This window comes from Oncorhynchus nerka, linkage group LG7 (assembly GCF_034236695.1).
Source record: "Oncorhynchus nerka isolate Pitt River linkage group LG7, Oner_Uvic_2.0, whole genome shotgun sequence".
Classification (NCBI taxonomy): Eukaryota; Metazoa; Chordata; class Actinopteri; order Salmoniformes; family Salmonidae; genus Oncorhynchus; species Oncorhynchus nerka.
The window spans coordinates 13,295,019-13,315,959 of record NC_088402.1 but is presented as its reverse complement, the minus strand read 5'-3'; the positions used below and the strand labels follow the sequence as shown (position 1 = coordinate 13,315,959).

The 20,941-nt window shown below is 49.0% G+C and overlaps 1 pseudogene; it reads right to left on the bottom strand.

Annotated features, from left to right (window-relative positions):
- Nucleotides 1-6,964: 6,964 nt before the first annotated feature.
- Nucleotides 6,965-20,941, bottom strand: part of LOC135572389 (integrin beta-8-like) — an 83,242-nt pseudogene continuing 69,265 nt past the window's right edge.

The window sequence follows — 20,941 nt, the reverse complement described above, 5'->3', positions numbered from 1 at the left end:
AACAGACATGGATGTTTTTGGTAATATTTTGTGTGACAACCAGTTTTCTTTAATATTTTCTAGTGACATCTCATTTGTATAATGTTTTTCTAAGCTGTTGTTGGATCTCGATGCTGGCCTCCAAGGCTGCAGGTTCTTCACTGTTGATATTCTAGTGATATTGTATTGACATTTTTAAATCAACTTTGTACAAAACATGTTATGTGACTGGGATTTAAAGTAGTGAAAAGAAAACAAAAATGACTTTGCTTGCATAACATTGAAAATAAAGTGATTAAAATCAGTCTCAACCTGTCTCTCACTCCTAACTCTGTGTGCGTGGGTGCGTGGGTGGTCTGTTGGGACATGTAGTGACACTGACCTCTTGCTATGAAGTTGCTCTGATACCACTTGAAAATAAAAAGGGACTTTGGCTCTCTCTCTTCCCTATATCTCTCTTCCCACCCTTCCCTATCTCTCTCCCCTCCCTTCCCTATCTCTCTCCCTTCCCTATCTCTCTCCCCTCCCTTCCCTATCTCTCTCCCCTCTCTTCCCTATATCTCTCTCCCCTCCCTTCCATATCTCTCTCCCTTCCCTATCTCGCTCCCCTCCCTTCCCTATCTCTCTCCCCTCCCTTCCCTATATCTCTCTCCTCCCCTATCTCTCTCCCCTCCCTTCCCTATCTCTCTCCCCTCTCTTCCCTATATCTCTCCCTTCCCTATCTCTCTCCCCTCCCTTCCCTATCTCTCTTCCCACCCTTCCCTATCTCTCTCCCTCCCTTCCCTATCTCTCTCCTCCCTTCCCTATCTCTCTCCCCTCCTTCCCTATCTCTCTTCCCTCTATCTCTCTCCCCCCTTCCCTATCTCTCTCCCTTCCCTATCTCTCTCCCTCCCTTCCCTATCTCTCTCCCCTCCCTTCCCTATCTCTCCTTCACTATCTCTCTTCCCTATATCTCTCTCCCTCCCTTCCCTATCTCTCTCCCTCCCTTCCCTATCTCTCTTCCCTATATATCTCTCCCCTCTCTTCCTCTCTCTCCCCTCCCTTCCCTATCTCTCTTCTCTCCCTTCCCTATCTCTCTTCCCTCCATTCCCTATCTCTCTTCCCTCCCTTCCCTATCTCTCTTCTCTCCTTCCCTATCTCTCTTCCCTCCCTTCCCTATCTCTCTTACCTCCCTTCCCTATCTCTCTTCTCTCCCTTCCCTATCTCTCTTCCCTCCATTCCCTATCTCTCTTCCCTCCCTTCCCTATCTCTCTCCCCTCTCTTCCCTCTCTCTCCCCTCCCTTCCCTATCTCTCTCCCCTCCCTTCCCTATCTCTCTTCTCTCCCTTCCCTATCTCTCTTCCCTCCCTTCCCTATCTCTCTTACCTCCCTTCCCTATCTCTCTTCTCTACCCTCCCTTCCCTATCTCTTCTCTACCATCCATTCCCTATCTCTCTTCTCTCCCCTCCCTTCCCTATCTCTCTTTCCTCCCTTCCCTATCTCTCTCCCTTCCCTATATCTCTTCTCTCTCCTCCCTTCCCTATCTCTCTCCTCCCTTCCCTATCTCTCTCCCTTCTCTATCTCTCTTCTCTCTCCTCCCTTCCCTATCTCTTCTCTCCCTTCCCTATCTCTCTTCTCTCCCCTCCCTTCCCTATCTCTCTTCTTTCCCTTCCCTATCTCTTCTCTCCCTTCCCTATCTCTCTCCCTTCCCTCCCTTCCCTATCTCTCTTTCCTCCCTTCCCTATATCTCTTCTCTCTCCTCCCTTCCCTATCTCTCTTCTTTCCCTTCCCTATCTCTTCTCTCCCTTCCCTATCTCTCTTCTTCCCCTCCCTTCCCTATCTCTCTTCTTTCCCTTCCCTATCTCTCTTCTCTCCCCTCCCTTCCCTATCTCTCTTTCCTCCCTTCCCTATCTCTCTTCATGTCACCTGTTGTGTGTATGTACTGACAAGTATGTGTAACTGATAGATGCAAACACACACACTACATGTTAATGTTATTAAATGTATGTATATTGTACATTATTTTGTCTGTAATGTCTTTTTTGTTACGTGTCGGCCCCCAGTAAGTCTAACTGTCACCATTGGGGTCGGCTAATAGGGATCCTAATAAAATCTAATGAAATAAAATCTCATTTTGTTGTGAATGTGGTAGTAGTGAAGTCTAGTCTAAGCTTGTGATGATCGTCACGGAGACTTCTATTTTCAAATTGTCCCCTCTACACACACACACCTGCGGTGCCCTAGAAACATGTTGGCTGGTGTGTACTCTGTAATTACCTCGCAAGCCCAACCTCCTCTGTACAGCCCCTCTGAGGGGGTTGCTAGGCAACGACAGCAGGCCAGAGGCGTGGCTGGTTGTGTCTGTCTGTGTGAGTGTGCGTGTGCAGGCGTAGCTGGTTGTGTCTGTCTGTGTGAGGTGCGTTTGAGGAAAGCTGGTTGTGTCTGTCTGTGTGAGTGTGCGTGTGCAGGCGTAGCTGGTTGTGTCTGTCTGTGTGAGTGTGCGTGTGCAGGCGTAGCTGGTTGTGTCTGTCTGTGTGAGTGTGCGTGTGCAGGCGTAGCTGGTTGTGTCTGTCTGTGTGAGTGTGCGTGTGCAGGCGTAGCTGGGCATGTGTCTGTCAAGGTGTGAGTGTGCGTGTGCAGGCGTAGCTGGTTGTGTCTGTCTGTGTGAGTGTGCTGGATGCAGGCGTAGCTGGTTGTGTCTGTCTGTGTGAGTGTGCGTGTGCAGGCGTAGCTGGTTCTGTCTGTCTGTGTGAGTGTGCACTGTGCAGGCGTGCTGGTTGTGTCTGTCTGTGTGAGTGTGCGTGTGCAGGCGTAGCTGGTTGTGTCTGTCTGTGTGAGTGTGTCTGCAGGCGTAGCTGGTTGTGTGTGTCTGTGTGAGTGTGCGTGTGCAGGCGTAGCTGGTTGTGTGTGTCTGTGTGAGTGTGCGTGTGCAGGCGTAGCTGGTTGTGTCTGTCTGTGTGAGTGTGCGTGTGCAGGCGTAGCTGGTTGTGTCTGTCTGTGTGAGTGTGCGTGTGCAGGCGTAGCTGGTTGTGTCTGTCTGTGTGAGTGTGCGTGTGCAGGCGTAGCTGGTTGTGTCTGTCTGTGTGAGTGTGCATGTGCAGGCGTAGCTGTTGTGTCTGTCTGTGTGAGTGTGCGTGTGCAGGCGTAGCTGGTTACTGTCTGTGTGAGTGTGCGTGTGCAGGCGTAGCTGAGTTGTGTCTGTCTGTGTGAGTGTGCGTGTGCAGGCGTAGCTGGTTGTGTCTGTCTGTGTGAGTGTGCGTGTGCAGGCGTAGCTGGTTGTGTCTGTCTGTGTGACATGCGTGTGCAGGCGTAGCTGGTTGTGTCTGTCTGTGTGAGTGTGCGTGTGCAGGCGTAGCTGGTTGTGTCTGTCTGTGTGAGTGTGCGTGTGCAGGCGTAGCTGGTTGTGTCTGTCTGTGTGAGTGTGCGTGTGCAGGCGTAGCTGGTTGTGTCTGTCTGTGTGAGTGTGCGTGTGCAGGCTTCCAGTAGCTGGTTGTGTCTGTCTGTGTGAGTGTGCGTGTGCAGGCGTAGCTGGTTGTGTCTGTCTGTGTGAGTGTGCGTGTGCAGGCGTAGCTGGTTGTGTCTGTCTGTGTGAGTGTGCGTGTGCAGGCGTAGCTGGTTGTGTCTGTCTGTGTGAGTGTGCGTGTGCAGGCGTAGCTGGTTGTGTCTGTCTGTGTGAGTGTGCGTGTGCAGGCGTAGCTGGTTGTGTCTGTCTGTGTGAGTGTGCGTGTGCAGGCGTAGCTGGTTGTGTCTGTCTGTGTGAGTGTCAGCGTAGCAGCAGTTGGTAGCTGGGTTGTGTCTGTCTGTGTGAGTGTGCATGTGCAGGCGTAGCTGGTTGTGTCTGTCTGTGTGAGTGTGCGTGTGCAGGCGTAGCTGGTTGTGTCTGTCTGTGTGAGTGTGCGTGTGCAGGCGTAGCTGGTTGTGTGTGTCTGTGTGAGTGTGCGTGTGCAGGCGTAGCTGGTTGTGTCTGTCTGTGTGAGTGTGCAGTGTGCAGGCGTAGCTGGTTGTGTCTGTCTGTGTGAGTGTGCGTGTGCAGGCGTAGCTGGTTGTGTCTGTCTGTGTGAGTGTGCGTGCAGGCGTAGTGCAGGTGTGTAGCTGGGTTGTGTCTGTCTGTGTGAGTGTGCGTGTGCAGGCGTAGCTGGTTGTGTCTGTCTGTGTGAGTGTGCGTGTGCAGGCGTAGCTGGTTGTGTCTGTCTGTGTGAGTGTGCGTGTGCAGGCGTAGCTGGTTGTGTGTGTCTGTGTGAGTGTGCGTGTGCAGGCGTTAAAACTGGTTGTGTCTGTCTGTGAGTGTGCGTGTGCAGGCGTAGCTGGTTGTGTCTGTCTGTGTGAGTGTGCGTGTGCAGGCGTAGCTGGTTGTGTCTGTCTGTGTGAGTGTGCGTGTGCAGGCGTAGCTGGTTGTGTGTCTGTGTGAGTGTGCGTGTGCAGGCGTAGCTGGTTGTGTCTGTCTGTGTGAGTGTGCGTGTGCAGGCGTAGCTGGTTGTGTCTGTCTGTGTGAGTGTGCGTGTGCAGGCGTAGCTGGTTGTGTGTGTCTGTGTGAGTGTGCGTGTGCAGGCGTAGCTGGTGTGTCTGTCTGTGTGAGTGTGCGTGTGCAGGCGTAGCTGGTTGTGTGTGTCTGTGTGAGTGTGCGTGTGCAGGCGTAGCTGGTTGTGTGTGTCTGTGTGAGTGTGCGTGTGCAGGCGTAGCTGGTTGTGTCTGTCTGTGTGAGTGTGCGTGTGCAGGCGTAGCTGGTTGTGTCTGTCTGTGTGAGTGTGCGTGTGCAGGCGTAGCTGGTTGTGTGTGTCTGTGTGAGTGTGCGTGTGCAGGCGTAGCTGGTTGTGTCTGTCTGTGTGGAGGTTGATTTTTAGAGGAAAAAAACACACAAACTATATAGGAATAGAAAAGACCAAACGTTTTCCTGTTTCATTGCTGTGCATCAACTTTATCTTGTAAAATATTACAGTACATCTTTGGGGTTTGTGGACCCCAGCACTGAGGGTACAAAACATTAGGAACACTTTCCTAATATCGAGTTGCCCTCAGAACAGCCTCAATTCATCAGGGCATGGACTCCACAAGGTGTCGAATGTGTTCCACAGGGATACTGGCCCATGTTGACTCCAATGGTTCCCCACTGTTGTGTCAAGCTGGCTGGATGTCCTTTGGGTGGGGGACCACAGGAAACTGTTGAGTGTGGAAAAACCCAGCAGCATTGCAGTTCTTGACACACTCAAACCTGTGCGCCAGGCACTTAATACCATACCCTGTTAAAAAGGCACTTAAATATTTAGTCTTGCCCATTCACCCTCTGAAAGGCACACATACACAATCATGTCTCAATTGTCTCAAGGCTTAAAAATCCTTCTTTAACCTGACTCCTCCCCTTTATCTACACTGATTGAAGTGGATTTAACAGCTGACATCAATAAGGGAACATAGCTTTCACCTGGTCAGTCTATGTCATGGAAAGAGCAAGTGTTCATAATGTTTGTGGGGTTTCACTAATGAACTCAATCACTGGATACTTCCTAATGAGCCAAATAACACACCTGAGGTTATAAAGACTCAGAATGGATCCCCATTCAGTTCCTGACACGTTTAATCATGTTACAGGAACTCTTAATCACATGACTTTACAGAAAATATACAGAAAAGTGCCGTTAATATACAAACACAATGCCCAGTTAGCAGGCTGAGTTCAAATAGGCTCCATTTAGATTCCTGTTTGAACTTTCAGGAGCTATCTTCCTGGGTTCCATTTTACTGGACAAAGACGGTGATGTCACTCACGCAGAAATTATCGACATGACATACGTTGTGGGACAAAATGCTGCTTATGAATGAGGGTTATGAACGGCAACAAAGACCTTCTCCAGGTACCCTTCACTGTCTTCCCCACAGATGCCTGCCATGAACTACGCTTGCAGACTGGGGTTTAGTTGGATCCCCATTAGTGACGTGAGACGATGGCTACCAGTCTTTGAAAGTGTTTGACGTAATGTGTCTTCCAGTTGGAGAGATGATTGTTATTATTGCAGATTCATTTAACAGAGCTACAGTCCTGTAATATTATAGCCATACAAACATACAACACAAAAAAAAAACAATTGGCAATAAATCATAATAAATAATAATAAAGTTCTTGACTAAATAAATGATCAGCATTTATGCTGTAAACATCAGATGAAGAGAAAACAGAAAACGTAAAAAAAAATTATTAATTATCCTTCATTAGTTCTGGAATTCATGCAGATAGAAATGGAACGTTCAGCCAATAATGAACCTTCCCACTGGGAGCCAATCAGGAGCCTTCCCAGTGGTTCAGGAGCCAATCAGCAGTCACCCCATTTCAGGGGTTAATCAGCTCCTCCCTAAGAGTTCAGGAGCCAATTCATTCTTCCTGGGGTTTATGATGCTAGCATCTCAAATCTAATGCCTATTTAATAAAGAATTGCTTGCTTCAAATATTAAAACTAGATGCATTCTTACAGTGACAACCATTGGAGGCTACCTGTCCAAGGCAGCAGCTACTTTCCTGGGGTTCTAAAAACTCCAGTTATGTCAGGCACACAAACTCACACACACAAAATAAAGTGTGTGAGAGGGGTTCATTCACTCATCCATCTGTCCATACATTCGGCTGTGTGTCATTCCACCACTACCACTGGTGGCAGGCTAGCGGATCCACCTAGGTTGAGCAGTGATGAGAGGATCCAGTAAATTGTAACCCTGTCTTGTTCATTGATGGGGCATACTTAGCATTGATAAATACATCAATGATCGATGTACCTGGGGTTCAATGGCTGCCAGTCCATAGAGCCACAGGAAAAAAAAAGACTCTTATTTGTTGCCCTGTCCAGATTTAACTATCCTTCCCTAACCTAACTGTAACCGGTGATTGAAGTGGACTCAAAAAAGTTAGCTTCACTGTACATTTAACTGTTAAAGGATTTCATATTTCAGAGTCAGTATTCTATAAGCAGTCATTAGACCTGCTGCTTCTCTGTACCGGTCAGCACTTCAACCTCTGAACTTCAACCCCAGACAACTTCACTGCCAGGGTTCACCATAGGCATCTTTGGAATGGTGATATATGTTTTGATCTCCATTGGCTGGTCAGGTCCAGGGGCAGTTCCTCCAGTAGGATGTGGTCTTCTCTTGGTGGTTGGGATTATGGTCCTAATGATACAACATACCAGGTAGTCAAAACACACACACTTCTATGTTCTATTTGTATTATTATGGATCCCCATTAGTTCCTGTCAAGGCAGCAGCTACTCTTTCTGGGGTTTATTATGCATCCCTGACATTAATTCCTGCCAAGGCAGCAGCTACTCTTCCTGGGGTTTATTATGGATCCCCATTAGTTCCTGCCAAGGCAGCAGCTACTCTTTCTGGGGTTTATTATGGATCCCCATTAGTTCCTGTCAAGACAGCAGCTACTCTTCCTGGGGTTTGTTATGGATCCCCATTAGTTCCTGCCAAGGCAGCAGCTACTCTTCCTGGGGTTTATTATGGATCCCCATTAGTTCCTGCCAAGGCATCAGCTACTCTTCCTGGGGTTTATTATGGATCCCCATTAGTTCCTGTCAAGGCATCAGCTACTCTTCCTGGGGTTTTATTATGGATCCCCATTAGTTCCTGCCAAGGCATCAGCTACTCTTCCTGGGGTTTATTATGGATCCCCATTAGTTCCTGTCAAGGCAGCAGCTACTCTTCCTGGGGTTTATTAAGGCATCCCCATTAGTTCCTAAAAGAAGGCAGCAGCTACATCATTCCTGGGGTTTAAGATAGTTATATCCCCATTAGTTCCTGCCAAGGCATATAGCTATCTTCCTGGGGTTTATTATGGATCCCCATTAGTTCCTGTCAAGGCAGCAGCTACTCTTCCTGGGGTTTATTATGGATCCCCATGGTAGTTCCCTGTAAGGCAGAAGCTACTCTTCCTGGGGTTTATTATGGATCCCCATGGTAACATTCCTGTCAAGGCAGCAGCTACTCTTCCTGGGGTTTATTAACAGATCCCCATTAGTTCCTGTCAAGGCAGCAGCTACTCTTCCTGGGGTTTATTAAAGCATGGATCCTCATTAGTTCCTGCCAAGGCAGCTCAGCTACTCTTCCTGGGGTTTATTATGGATCCCCATTAGTTCCTGCCAAGGCAGCAGCTACTCTTCCTGGGGTTTATTATGGATCCCCATTAGTTCCTGCCAAGGCAGTCAGCTCTCTTCCTGGGGTTTATTATGGATCCCCATTAGTTCCTGCCAAGGCAGCAGCTACTCTTCCTGGGGTCCATTAGTTGATGCCAAGGCAGCAGCTGTACTCTTCCTGGGGTCCATTAGTTCCTGCCAAGGCAGCAGCTACTCTTCCTGGGGTCCATTAGTTCCTGCCAAGGCAGCAGCTACTCTTCCTGGGGTCCATTAGTTCCTGCCAAGGCAACAGCTATGTTCCTTTTTTTATGGGGTCCACATTAGTTCCTGCCAAGGCAGCAGCTACTCTTCCTGGGGTTTAAAGCAGGATCCCCATTAGTTCCTGTCAAGGCAGCATATGTTCCTGTATCATTCCTGGGGTCCAAACACATTAAGGCAAATGTACATTATACATAAAAGCAAAAAGCCATAAAATAGTACATCATATACATTATGCCCAGTATATATCTACACATGTTCTTGTATAATGTATAATAGGGGGTGTAAAGCCATAAACAATATTCTGTGTACTTGTGAGTGGAAGTGCGTGTAGTCTAAACAGGTGTTGTCTTGTGGGGTATGTGCGGGTGTCTGAGCTGTGTGCCAGTAGTTTAAACAGACAACTTTCGGGTGCGTTCAACTTGTCAATACTTCTCACAAATACAAGAAGTGATGAAGTCAATCTCTTCTCTACTTTGAGCCATGAGAGATTGACATGCATATTATCAATGTTAGCTCTCAGAGTACATTTAAGGGCCAGCCGTGCTGCTCTGTTCTGAGCCAGTTGTAATCCCAAGTCACTCTTTTTGGCACCTGACCACAGCACTGGACAGTAGTCCAGGTGCGAGAAAACTAGGGCCTCTAGTGCTGCCTTGTTGATGTAAGGCAGAGCTGTGCTTTATTATGGACAGACTTCTCTCCATCTTAGCTACTGTTGTATCAATATGTTTTGACCATGACCGTTTACAATTCAGGGTTACTCCAAGCAGTTTAGTGTAAAGCCATAACACATATGTTCCTGTATGTATCTAAAGCAGGGGGTGTAAAGCCATAACACATATGTTCCTGTATGTATCTAAAGCAGGGGGTGTAAAGCCATAACACATATGTTCCTGTATCTATCTAAAGCAGGGGGTGTAAAACCATAACACATATGTTCCTGTATGTATCTAAAGCAGGGGGTGTAAAGCCATAACACATATGTTCCTGTATGTATCTAAAGCAGGGAGTGTAAAGCCATAACACATATGTTCCTGTATGTATCTATAGCAGGGGGTGTACAGCCATAACACATATGTTCCTGTATGTATTTATAGCAGGGGGTGTAAAGCCTTAACACATATGTTCCTGTATGTATCTAAAGCAGGGGGTGTAAAGCCATAACACATATGTTCCTGTATGTATCTAAAGCAGGGGGTGTAAAGCCTTAACACATATGTTCCTGTATGTATCTAAAGCAGGGGGTGTAAAGCCTTAACACATATGTTCCTGTATGTATCTAAAGCAGGGGGTGTAAAGCCATAACACATATGTTCCTGTATGTATCTAAAGCAGGGGGTGTAAAACCATAACACATATGTTCCTGTATGTATCTAAAGCAGGGGGTGTAAAGCCATAACACATATGTTCCTGTATCTATCTAAAGCAGGGGGTGTAAATCCATAACACATATGTTCCTGTATGTATCTAAAGTAGGGGGTGTAAAGCCATAACACATATGTTCCTGTATGTATCTAAAGCAGGGGGTGTAAAGCCATAACACATATGTTCCTGTATGTATCTAAAGCAGGGGGTGTAAAGCCATAACACATATGTTCCTGTATGTATCTAAAGCAGGGGGTGTAAAGCCATAACACATATGTTCCTGTATGTATCTAAAGCAGGGGTGTAAATCCATAACACATATGTTCCTGTATGTATCTAAAGCAGGGGGTGTAAAGCCATAACACATATGTTCCTGTATGTATCTAAAGCAGGGGTACTCAAATATTATTTGACAAGATCCTGTCACACAAATGTCCAGATGGATGTGGTCATTTATCGGCGTAGTTAGCCAGCCTGCCAGCTTAGTAGAGTCTGCCACTAGCACAGTGAGTGTAGTCAGCTCAGCTATCACCATTGAGACCGTGTCTGTGCCTCGACCTAGGTTGGTCAAAACTAAACATGGCGGTGTTCCTGTAGCAGACTCACTAGGATAAAGACCTCCTCCATTCCTGTCATTATTGAAAGAGATTGTGATATCTCACATCTCAAAATAGGTTCTACTTAATGTTAGGTCCCTCACTTCTAAGGCAGTTCCTAGTCAATGAACTAATCACTGATCATAATGTTGATGTGATTGGACTGACTGAAACATGGCTCAAGCCTGATGAATTTACTGTGTTAAATGAGGCCTCACCTCCTGGCTACACTAGTGACCATATTCCCTAAAGCGCATCCCCTGTATGCTAAAGGCAGAGGTGTTGCTAACATTTATGACAGCAAATGTCAATTTACAAAAAAGACTGTTTTCGTCTTTTGCACTTCTAGTCCTGTAAACTATGCAGCCTACTCAATACATTTTTAAAGCTACTGTTTACAGGCCTCCTGGGTCTAACAGCGTTCCTCACTGAGTTCTCTGAATTCCTGTTGGACCTTGTGTCATGGCAGATATTATTCACATTTTTGGTAACTTTAATATTCACATGGAAAAGTCCACAGACCCACTCAAAGAGCTTTCCTGAGCCATCATCGACTCAGTGGGTTTTGTATAACATGTCTCTGGACCTACTCATTGCCACGGTCAATGGATCTGGATCTAGTTTGAATTTTAAGAAATCTTAATGTTTTTCCTCATAGTCCTGGACTGTCGGACCACCATTTTATTACGTTTGCAATAGTAACAAATAATCTGCTCAGACCCCAACCAAGGATCATCAAAAGCCCTGCTATAAATTCTCTGGATCAACCAAAGATTCCTAGATGCCTTTCCAGACTCCCTTCACCTACCCAAGGACGTCGGAGTGTACAAAAATCAGTTAACCACCTAACTGAGGAACTAAATGTAACCTGTATGTATAATACCTAGATGCAGTCGCACCCCTAAAAACAAAAACATTTGTCATAAGAAACTAGCTCCCTGGTATACAGAAAATACCCAGCCCTGAAGCAAGCTTCCAGAAAATTGGAACGGAAATGTTCCTGATACAATAAACTGGAAGTCTTCCGACTAGATTCCAAAGACAGCACTGTGCAATATCGAAGAGACCTCCCTGCTGCTGAATCAACCTATTTTTCCAACCTAATTGAGGAGAATAAGAATAATCCAAATGTATGTTTGATACTGTAGCAAAGCTAAATTTAACACTTCACTTCAGGAGTGATGAATTCATGAACTTCTTCGATGAAAAGATCAAGCTCATTAGAAAGCAAATTACGGACTCCTCTTTGAACCTGCGTATTTCTCCAAAGTTCAGTTGTCCTGAGTCTGCACAGAACTTCCAGGAACTAGGATCAATGGACACACTCAAGTTTTCAATCCTGTATCTCTTTACACATTCATGAAAATGTTGTGGCCTCTAAACCCTCAAGCTGCATACTGGACCTGCCTGCCTGACCAGTCTGCCTGCCTTGACCACGAGCCTGTCTGCCACTCTGTACCTGCCTGCCTTGACCACGAGCCTGTCTGCCACTCTGTACCTGCCTGCCTGACCAGTCTGCCTGCCTTGACCACGAGCCTGTCTGCCACTCTGTACCTGCCTGCCTTGACCACGAGCCTGTCTGCCACTCTGTACCTGCCTGCCACACAAATGCCAGTCTGCCTGCCTTGACCTCGAGCCTGTCTGCCACTCTGTACCTGCCGCCTGTCTGCCTGCCTTGACCACGTCAGCCTGTCTGTCACTCTGTACCTCCTGGACTCTGAACTGGTTTTGACCTTTGGCCTGTCCACGACCACTCTCTGGCCTTCTCCTTTTGGATTAATAAACATCTTAAACTCCAACCAGTGTCTCGCCTTGTGCCATGGTATCAGTGTGTATATAAAGTATTACAGTATCATGAGTATTCCTGCGTGTATTTAAAGTATTGGAGTATGTTACCTTGCCAGTGGGGTTGTATTGTGGGTCAGTGGCGCCACCCTGGCAGGGATCGTCTCTGCAGCAGCAACACCAGTACAGCGATCATCACCAGGCCAGAGAGGAATGTCATGACAGCACACACACTGACAAACATCCTCATGTACCGCCCTCTGGATACACACTCTGGAGACACACAGACAAACACACACAGCTGTAAGTACTACACATTGTAGTATAGAGGGACACGCCAATATTTGACCCTGAAATAGTAACAACGTACCACACTGTCAACACAGATACACTGTCCACACAGACACACTGTCCACACAGACACACTGTCCACACTGTCCACACAAACACACTGTCCACACAAACACACTGTCCACACAGACACACTGTCTACACAGACACACTGTCTACACTGTCCACACAGACACACTGTCCACACAGACACACTGTCCACACAGACACACTGTCTACACAGACACACTGTCTACACTGTCTACACAGACACACTGTCTACACAGACACACTGTCCACACTGTCCACACAAAACACACTGTCCACACAAACACACTGTCCACACAGACACACTGTCTAGGACAGACACACTGTCTACACTGTCCACACAGACACACTGTCCACACAGACACACTGTCCACACAGACACACTGTCTAGACAGACACACTGTCTACACTGTCCACACAGACACACTGTCTACACAGACACACTGTCTACACTGTCCACACAGACACACTGTCTACACTGTCAACACAGATACACTGTCTACACTGTCAACACAGATACACTGTCCACACAGACACACTGTCCACACTGTCAACACAGATACACTGTCCACACAGACACACTGTCAAATGTATGTTTGATACTGCCAGATACACTGTCAACACAGATACACTGTCCACACAGACACACTGTCCACACAGATACACTGTCAACACAGATACACTGTCCACACAGACACACTGTCCACACAGACACACTGTCCACACAGATACACTGTCCACACAAACACACTGTCCACACAGATCACTGTCCACTCAAACACACTGTCAACACAGATACACTGTCATGAAAAGAGTTGTCCTTGACCCTCACTGCATACAGACCTGTCCTGCCTGACCAGTCTGTCCACACAGACACACTGTCCCACTCTGTACCTGTCCTGACCAGTCTGCCTGCCTCCACAGACCTGTCCCACTCTGTACACCTGTCCACACAAACACACTGTCCACAGACACACCTGCCTGCCAGACCAGTCTGTCTGCCACTGTCCACCACAGACACCTGTCTGACACACACTGTTGACCTTGACCACAACACACTGTCCACAGACACACTGGGTCCTGACCAGTCTGCCTGCCTCACTGTCCACACAGACACACTGTCCACACAGACACACTGTCTACACAGACACACTGTCTAGAGGTCAACACAGATACACTGTCCACACAGACACACTGTCTTGACACAGACACACTGTCTACACTGTCAACACAGATACACTGTCTGGCCTGTCCACACAAACACACTGTCCACACAGACCACTGCCACACAGACAGACTGTCCACACAGACACACTGTGTCACAGACACACTGTCCACAGAGTGTCCTGATACACTGTCCACACAGACACACTGTCCACACAGATACACTGGAGTCCACACTGTCCACACAGACACACTGTCCACACAGATACACTGTCCACACTGTCCACACTGTCCACAGCAGAACACAGATACACTGTCCACACAGACATACTGGAATGTCCACACAGACACAGATACACTGTCCTCACATGTACACACTGTCTGGACACACTCTGGAGACACACTGTCAAACACTGTCCACAGACACACTGTCCACATTGTAGTATATCCACACAGACATACTGTCAACACTGACCACACAGATACACTGTCTACACTGTCCACACAGATACACTGTCCACACAGACACACTGTCAACACAGATACACTGTCCACACAGACACACTGTCACACTGTCCACACAGATACACTGTCCACACAGACTGTCCACACAGACACACTGTCCACACTGTCAACACAGATACACTGTCCACACAGATACACTGTCAACACAGATACACTGTCAACACAGATACACTGTCCACACAGATACACTGTCAACACAGATACACTGTCAACACAGACACACTGTCCACACAGACATCCTCAGATAAATAGACAAAGTTCTACTCTGATATTTATAAATGTTGCCATGGAAACTTGGCTTTGGCAACACAGGAGTGGATGGTTCACACTGGGGGAGTAGGGAGGACAGAGGGGAGGGTGGGAGAGGTAACAGGAGACAGAGGAGGAGAGAGGGAGAGTACAGAGAGGGAGGGAGGAGAGAGGGAGAGAGAGGAAGGTACAGGAGTCTAGGACAGGAGGTAAGAGGGAGAGGAGGTGAGGACTGTACACTGTCCAGAGAGAGAGAGGAGGAGAGAGAGGAGGAGAGGAGGGAGGAGAGAGGGAGAGTGAGGACAGGTAAGGGAGAGGACAGGAGAGACACTGGGGAGGGTGGGGGACAGGAGAGAGGGAGAGACAGACAGAGTGAGGAACTGTCAACACAGAGGGACAGAGAGGGACAGTGAGACACACTGTCCACACAGAGACACTGTCAACAGAAGGGGGACACTGTCCACAGGAGACACACTGTCCACACAGAGAAGAGGGACAGTTAACAGATATCACTGTCCAGGAGAAACAGAAGGGACAGAGACAGACTGTCCACAGAAACAGACTGTCAACACAGAAGGGACAGAGACAGAGGGAGAGAGACAGAAGGGACAGAGACAGAGGGGAGAGAGACAGAAGGGACAGAGACAGAGGGAGAGAGACAGACAGAGACAGGGGACAGAGACAGAGGGAGAGAGACAGAGGGAGAGAGACAGACAGAGACAGAGGGGAGAGACAGAGGGACAGAGACAGAGGAGAGAGACAGAGGGACAGAGGGAGAGAGACAGAGGGGAGAGAGACAGAGGGGAGAGAGACAGAGGGGGAGAGACAGAGGGAGAGAGACAGAGGGGAGAGAGACAGAGACAGACAGAGGGAGAGAGACAGAGGGAGGGGAGAGAGACAGAGACAGAGGGGAGAGAGACAGAAGGGAGAGAGACAGAGGGGAGAGACAGAGGGGAGAGAGACAGAGGGGAGAGAGACAGAGGGGAGAGAGACAGAAGGGACAGAGACAGAGGGAGAGAGACAGAGGGGAGAGAGACAGAGGGACAGAGACAGAGGGAGAGAGACAGAAGGGAGAGAGAGACAGAGGGGAGAGACAGAGGGGAGAGAGACAGAAGGGACAGAGACAGAGGGGAGAGAGACAGAAGGGACAGAGACAGAGGGACAGAGAGAGAGACAGAGGGAGAGAGACAGAGGGAGAGAGACAGAGGGAGAGAGAGACAGAGGGGAGAGAGACAGAGGGGGAGAGACAGGGGGAGAGAGTGGTGGAGGAGTGGGGAGAGAGACAGAGGGGAGAGTGGTGGAGGAGTGGGGAGAGAGACAGAGGGGAGAGTGGTGGAGGAGTGGGGAGAAGGACAGAGGGGAGAGTGGTGGAGGAGCGGGGAGAGAGACAGAGGGGAGAGAGACAGAAGGGACAGAGACAGAGGGGAGAGAGACAGAAGGGACAGAGACAAAGGGGAGAGAGGGTGGAGGAGTGGGGAGAGAGACAGAGTGGAGAGAGGGTGGAGGAGTGGGGAGAGAGACAAAGGGGAGAGAGACAGAGGGGAGAGAGACAGAGTCCACACAGACACACTGTCCACAGACACACTGTCCACACAGACACACTGTCCACAGACACACTGTCCACACAGACACACTGTCCACAGACACACTGTCCACACAGACACACTGTCCACAGACACACTGTCCACACAGACACACTGTCCACACAGACACAGTGTCCACACAGACACACTGTCCACACTGTCCACACAGATACACTGTCAACACAGATACACTGTCCACACAGACACACTGTCCACACTGTCCACACAGACACAGTGTCCACACAGACACACTGTCCACACTGTCCACACAGACACAGTGTCCACACAGACACACTGTCCACACTGTCCACACTGTCAACACAGATACACTGTCTACGCTGTCAACACAGATACACTGTCCACACAGACACACTGTCTACACAGACACACTGTCTACACTGTCAACACAGATACACTGTCTACACTGTCCACCTAGACACACTGTCCACACAGACACAGTGTCCACACAGACACACTGTCCACACTGTCCACACAGACACACTGTCCACACAGACACAGTGTCCACACTGTCAACACAGATACACTGTCCACACTGTCCACACAGACACACTGTCCACACAGACACAGTGTCCACACTGTCAACACAGTGTCCACACTGTCAACACAGATACACTGTCCACACAGACACACTGTCCACACTGTCCACACAGACACAGTGTCCACACAGACACACTGTCCACACTGTCCACACTGTCAACACATATACACTGTCAACACAGATACACTGTCCACACTGTCAACACATATACACTGTCAACACAGATACACTGTCCACACTGACAACACAGATACACTGTCAACACAGATACACTGTCCACACAGACACACTGTCCACACAGACACACTGTCCACACAGATACACTGTCCACACAAACACACTGTCCACACAGATACACTGTCCACACAAACACACTGTCAACACAGATACACTGTCCACACAAACACACTGTCAACACAGATACACTGTCAACACAGATACACTGTCCACACAGACACACTGTCCACACAGACACACTGTCCACACAGATACACTGTCCACACAGATACACTGTCCACAGACACACTGTCCACACAAACACACTGTCCACACAAACACACTGTCCACACAGACACACTGTCTACACAGACACACTGTCTACACTGTCCACACAGACACACTGTCCACACAGACACACTGTCCACACAGACACAGTGTCCACACAGATACACTGTCCACAGACACACTGTCCACACAAACACACTGTCCACACAGACACACTGTCCACACAGACACACTGTCTACACAGACACACTGTCTACGCTGTCAACACAGATACACTGTCCACACAGACACACTGTCTACACAGACACACTGTCTACACTGTCAACACAGATACACTGTCTACACTGTCCACACAAACACACTGTCCACACAGATACACTGTCCACACAGATACACTGTCCACAGACACACTGTCCACAGACACACTGTCCACAGACACACTGTCCACACAGATACACTGTCCACACAGACACACTGTCCACACAGATACACTGTCCACACTGTCCACACTGTCCACACTGTCAACACAGATACACTGTCCACACAGACATACTGTCCACACTGTCCACACAGACACACTGTCCACACATACACACTGTCCACACAGATACACTGTCCACACTGTCCACACAGACACACTGTCCACACTGTCAACACTATCCACACAGACATACTGTCAACACTGTCCACACAGATACACTGTCTACACTGTCCACACAGATACACTGTCCACACTGTCAACACAGATACACTGTCCACACAGACACACTGTCCACACTGTCCACACAGATACACTGTCTACACTGTCCACACAGACACACTGTCCACACTGTCAACACAGATACACTGTCCACACAGATACACTGTCCACACAGATACACTGTCAACACAGATACACTGTCAACACAGACACACTGTCCACACAGATACACTGTCAACACAGATACACTGTCAACACAGACACACTGTCCACAGACACACTGTCCACACAGATACACTGTCCACACAGATACACTGTCCACACAGATACACTGTCAACACAGATACACTGTCAACACAGACACACTGTCAACACAGATACACTGTCCACACAGACATCCTCAGATAAATAGACTAAAGTTCTACTCTGATATTTATAAATGTTGCCATGGAAACTTGGCTTTGGCAACCGGGAGTGGGATGGTTCGGGAATACAGGGGGGAGTAGGGAGGACAGAGGGAGGGTGGGAGAGGTAAGGGGAGAGAAGGGAGGAGAGAGGGAGAGTGAGGGAGGTAAGGGGAGAGGAGGGAGGAGAGAGGGAGAGTGAGGAAGGTAAGGGGAGAGGAGGGAGGAGAGAGGGAGAGTGAGGAAGGTAAGGGGAGAGGAGGGAGGAGAGAGGGAGAGTGAGGAAGGTAAGGGGAGAGGAGGGAGGAGAGAGGGAGAGTGAGGAAGGTAAGGGGAGAGGAGGGAGGAGAGAGGGAGAGTGAAGAAGGTAAGGGAGAGGAGGGAGGAGAGGAGAACGTTGAGGCTGGGGAAAGTGATAGAGAGAAAGAGGACAGTTAAGATATCCATGTGTGGGAGGAGAGGGAGAGAGACAGAAGGGACAGAGACAGAGGGGACAGAGACAGAGGGGAGAGAGACAGAAGGGACAGAGACAGAGGGAGAGAGACAGAAGGGACAGAGACAGAGGAGAGAGACAGAAGGGACAGAGACAGAAGGGACAGAGACAGAGGGAGAGAGACAGAGGGGAGAGAGACAGAGGGGAGAGAGACAGAGGGGAGAGAGACAGAAGGGACAGAGACAGAGGGGAGAGAGACAGAGGGGAGAGAGACAGAGGGGAGAGAGACAGAAGGGACAGAGACAGAGGGGAGAGAGACAGAGGGGAGAGAGACAGAGGGGAGAGAGACAGAGGGGAGAGAGACATAAGGGACAGAGACAGAGGGGAGAGAGACAGGGGGAGAGTGGTGGAGGAGTGGGGAGAGAGACAGAGGGAGAGTGGTGGAGGAGTGGGGAGAGAGACAGAGGGAGAGTGGTGGAGGAGGGGGAGAAGGACAGAGGGGAGAGTGGTGGAGGAGCGGGGAGAGAGACAGAGGGGAGAGAGACAGAAGGGACAGAGACAGAGTCCACAGAGAGACAGAAGGGACAGAGACAAAGGGGAGAGAGGGTGGAGGAGTGGGGAGAGAGACAGAGTGGAGAGAGGGGTAGAGGAGTGGGGAGAGAGACAAAGGGAGAGAGACAGAGGGGAGAGAGACAGAGGGAGAGAGACAGAGTCCACACAGACACACTGTCCACAGACACACTGTCCACACAGACACACTGTCCACAGACACACTGTCCACACAGACACACTGTCCACAGACACACTGTCCACACAGACACACTGTCCACAGACACACTGTCCACACAGACACACTGTCCACACAGACACAGTGTCCACACAGACACACTGTCCACACTGTCCACACAGATACACTGTCAACACAGATACACTGTCCACACAGACACACTGTCCACACTGTCCACACAGACACAGTGTCCACACAGACACACTGTCCACACTGTCCACACAGACACAGTGTCCACAGACACACTGTCCACACAGACACACTGTCCACAGACACACTGTCCACACAGACACACTGTCCACAGACACACTGTCCACACAGACACACTGTCCACAGACACACTGTCCACACAGACACACTGTCCACAGACACACTGTCCACACAGACACACTGTCCACAGACACACTGTCCACACAGACACACTGTCCACACAGACACAGTGTCCACACAGACACACTGTCCACACAGACACACTGTCCACACTGTCCACACAGACACAGTGTCCACACAGACACACTGTCCACACTGTCCACACAGACACAGTGTCCACAGACACACTGTCCACACAGACACACTGTCCACAGACACACTGTCCACACAGACACACTGTCCACAGACACACTGTCCACACAGACACACTGTCCACAGACACACTGTCCACACAGACACACTGTCCACAGACACACTGTCCACACAGACACACTGTCCACAGACACACTGTCCACACAGACACACTGTCCACACAGACACAGTGTCCACACAGACACACTGTCCACACTGTCCACACAGATACACTGTCAACACAGATACACTGTCCACACAGACACACTGTCCACACTGTCCACACAGACACAGTGTCCACACAGACACACTGTCCACACTGTCCACACAGACACAGTGTCCACACAGACACACTGTCCACACTGTCCACACTGTCAACACAGATACACTGTCAACACAGACACACTGTCCACATAGACACACTGTCCACACAGACACAGTGTCCACACAGACACACTGTCCACACAGACACACTGTCCACACAGATACACTGTCCACACTGTCAACACAGATACACTGTCCACACAGACACACTGTCCACACAGACACAGTGTCCACACTGTCAACACAGATACACTGTCCACACTGTCCACACAGACACACTGTCAACACAGATACACTGTCCACACAGACACACTGTCCACACTGTCCACACAGACACAGTGTCCACACAGACACACTGTCCACACTGTCCACACTGTCAACACAGATACACTGTCAACACAGATACACTGTCCACACTGTCAACACATATACACTGTCAACACAGATACACTGTCCACACTGACAACACAGATACACTGTCAACACAGATACACTGTCCACACTGTCCACACAGACACACTGTCCACACAGATACACAGTCCACACTGTCAACACAGATACACTGTCCACACAGACACACTGTCCACACAGACACAGTGTCCACACTGTCAACACAGATACACTGTCCACACAGACACACTGTCCAGACTGTCCACACAGATACACTGTCCACACTGTCAACACAGATA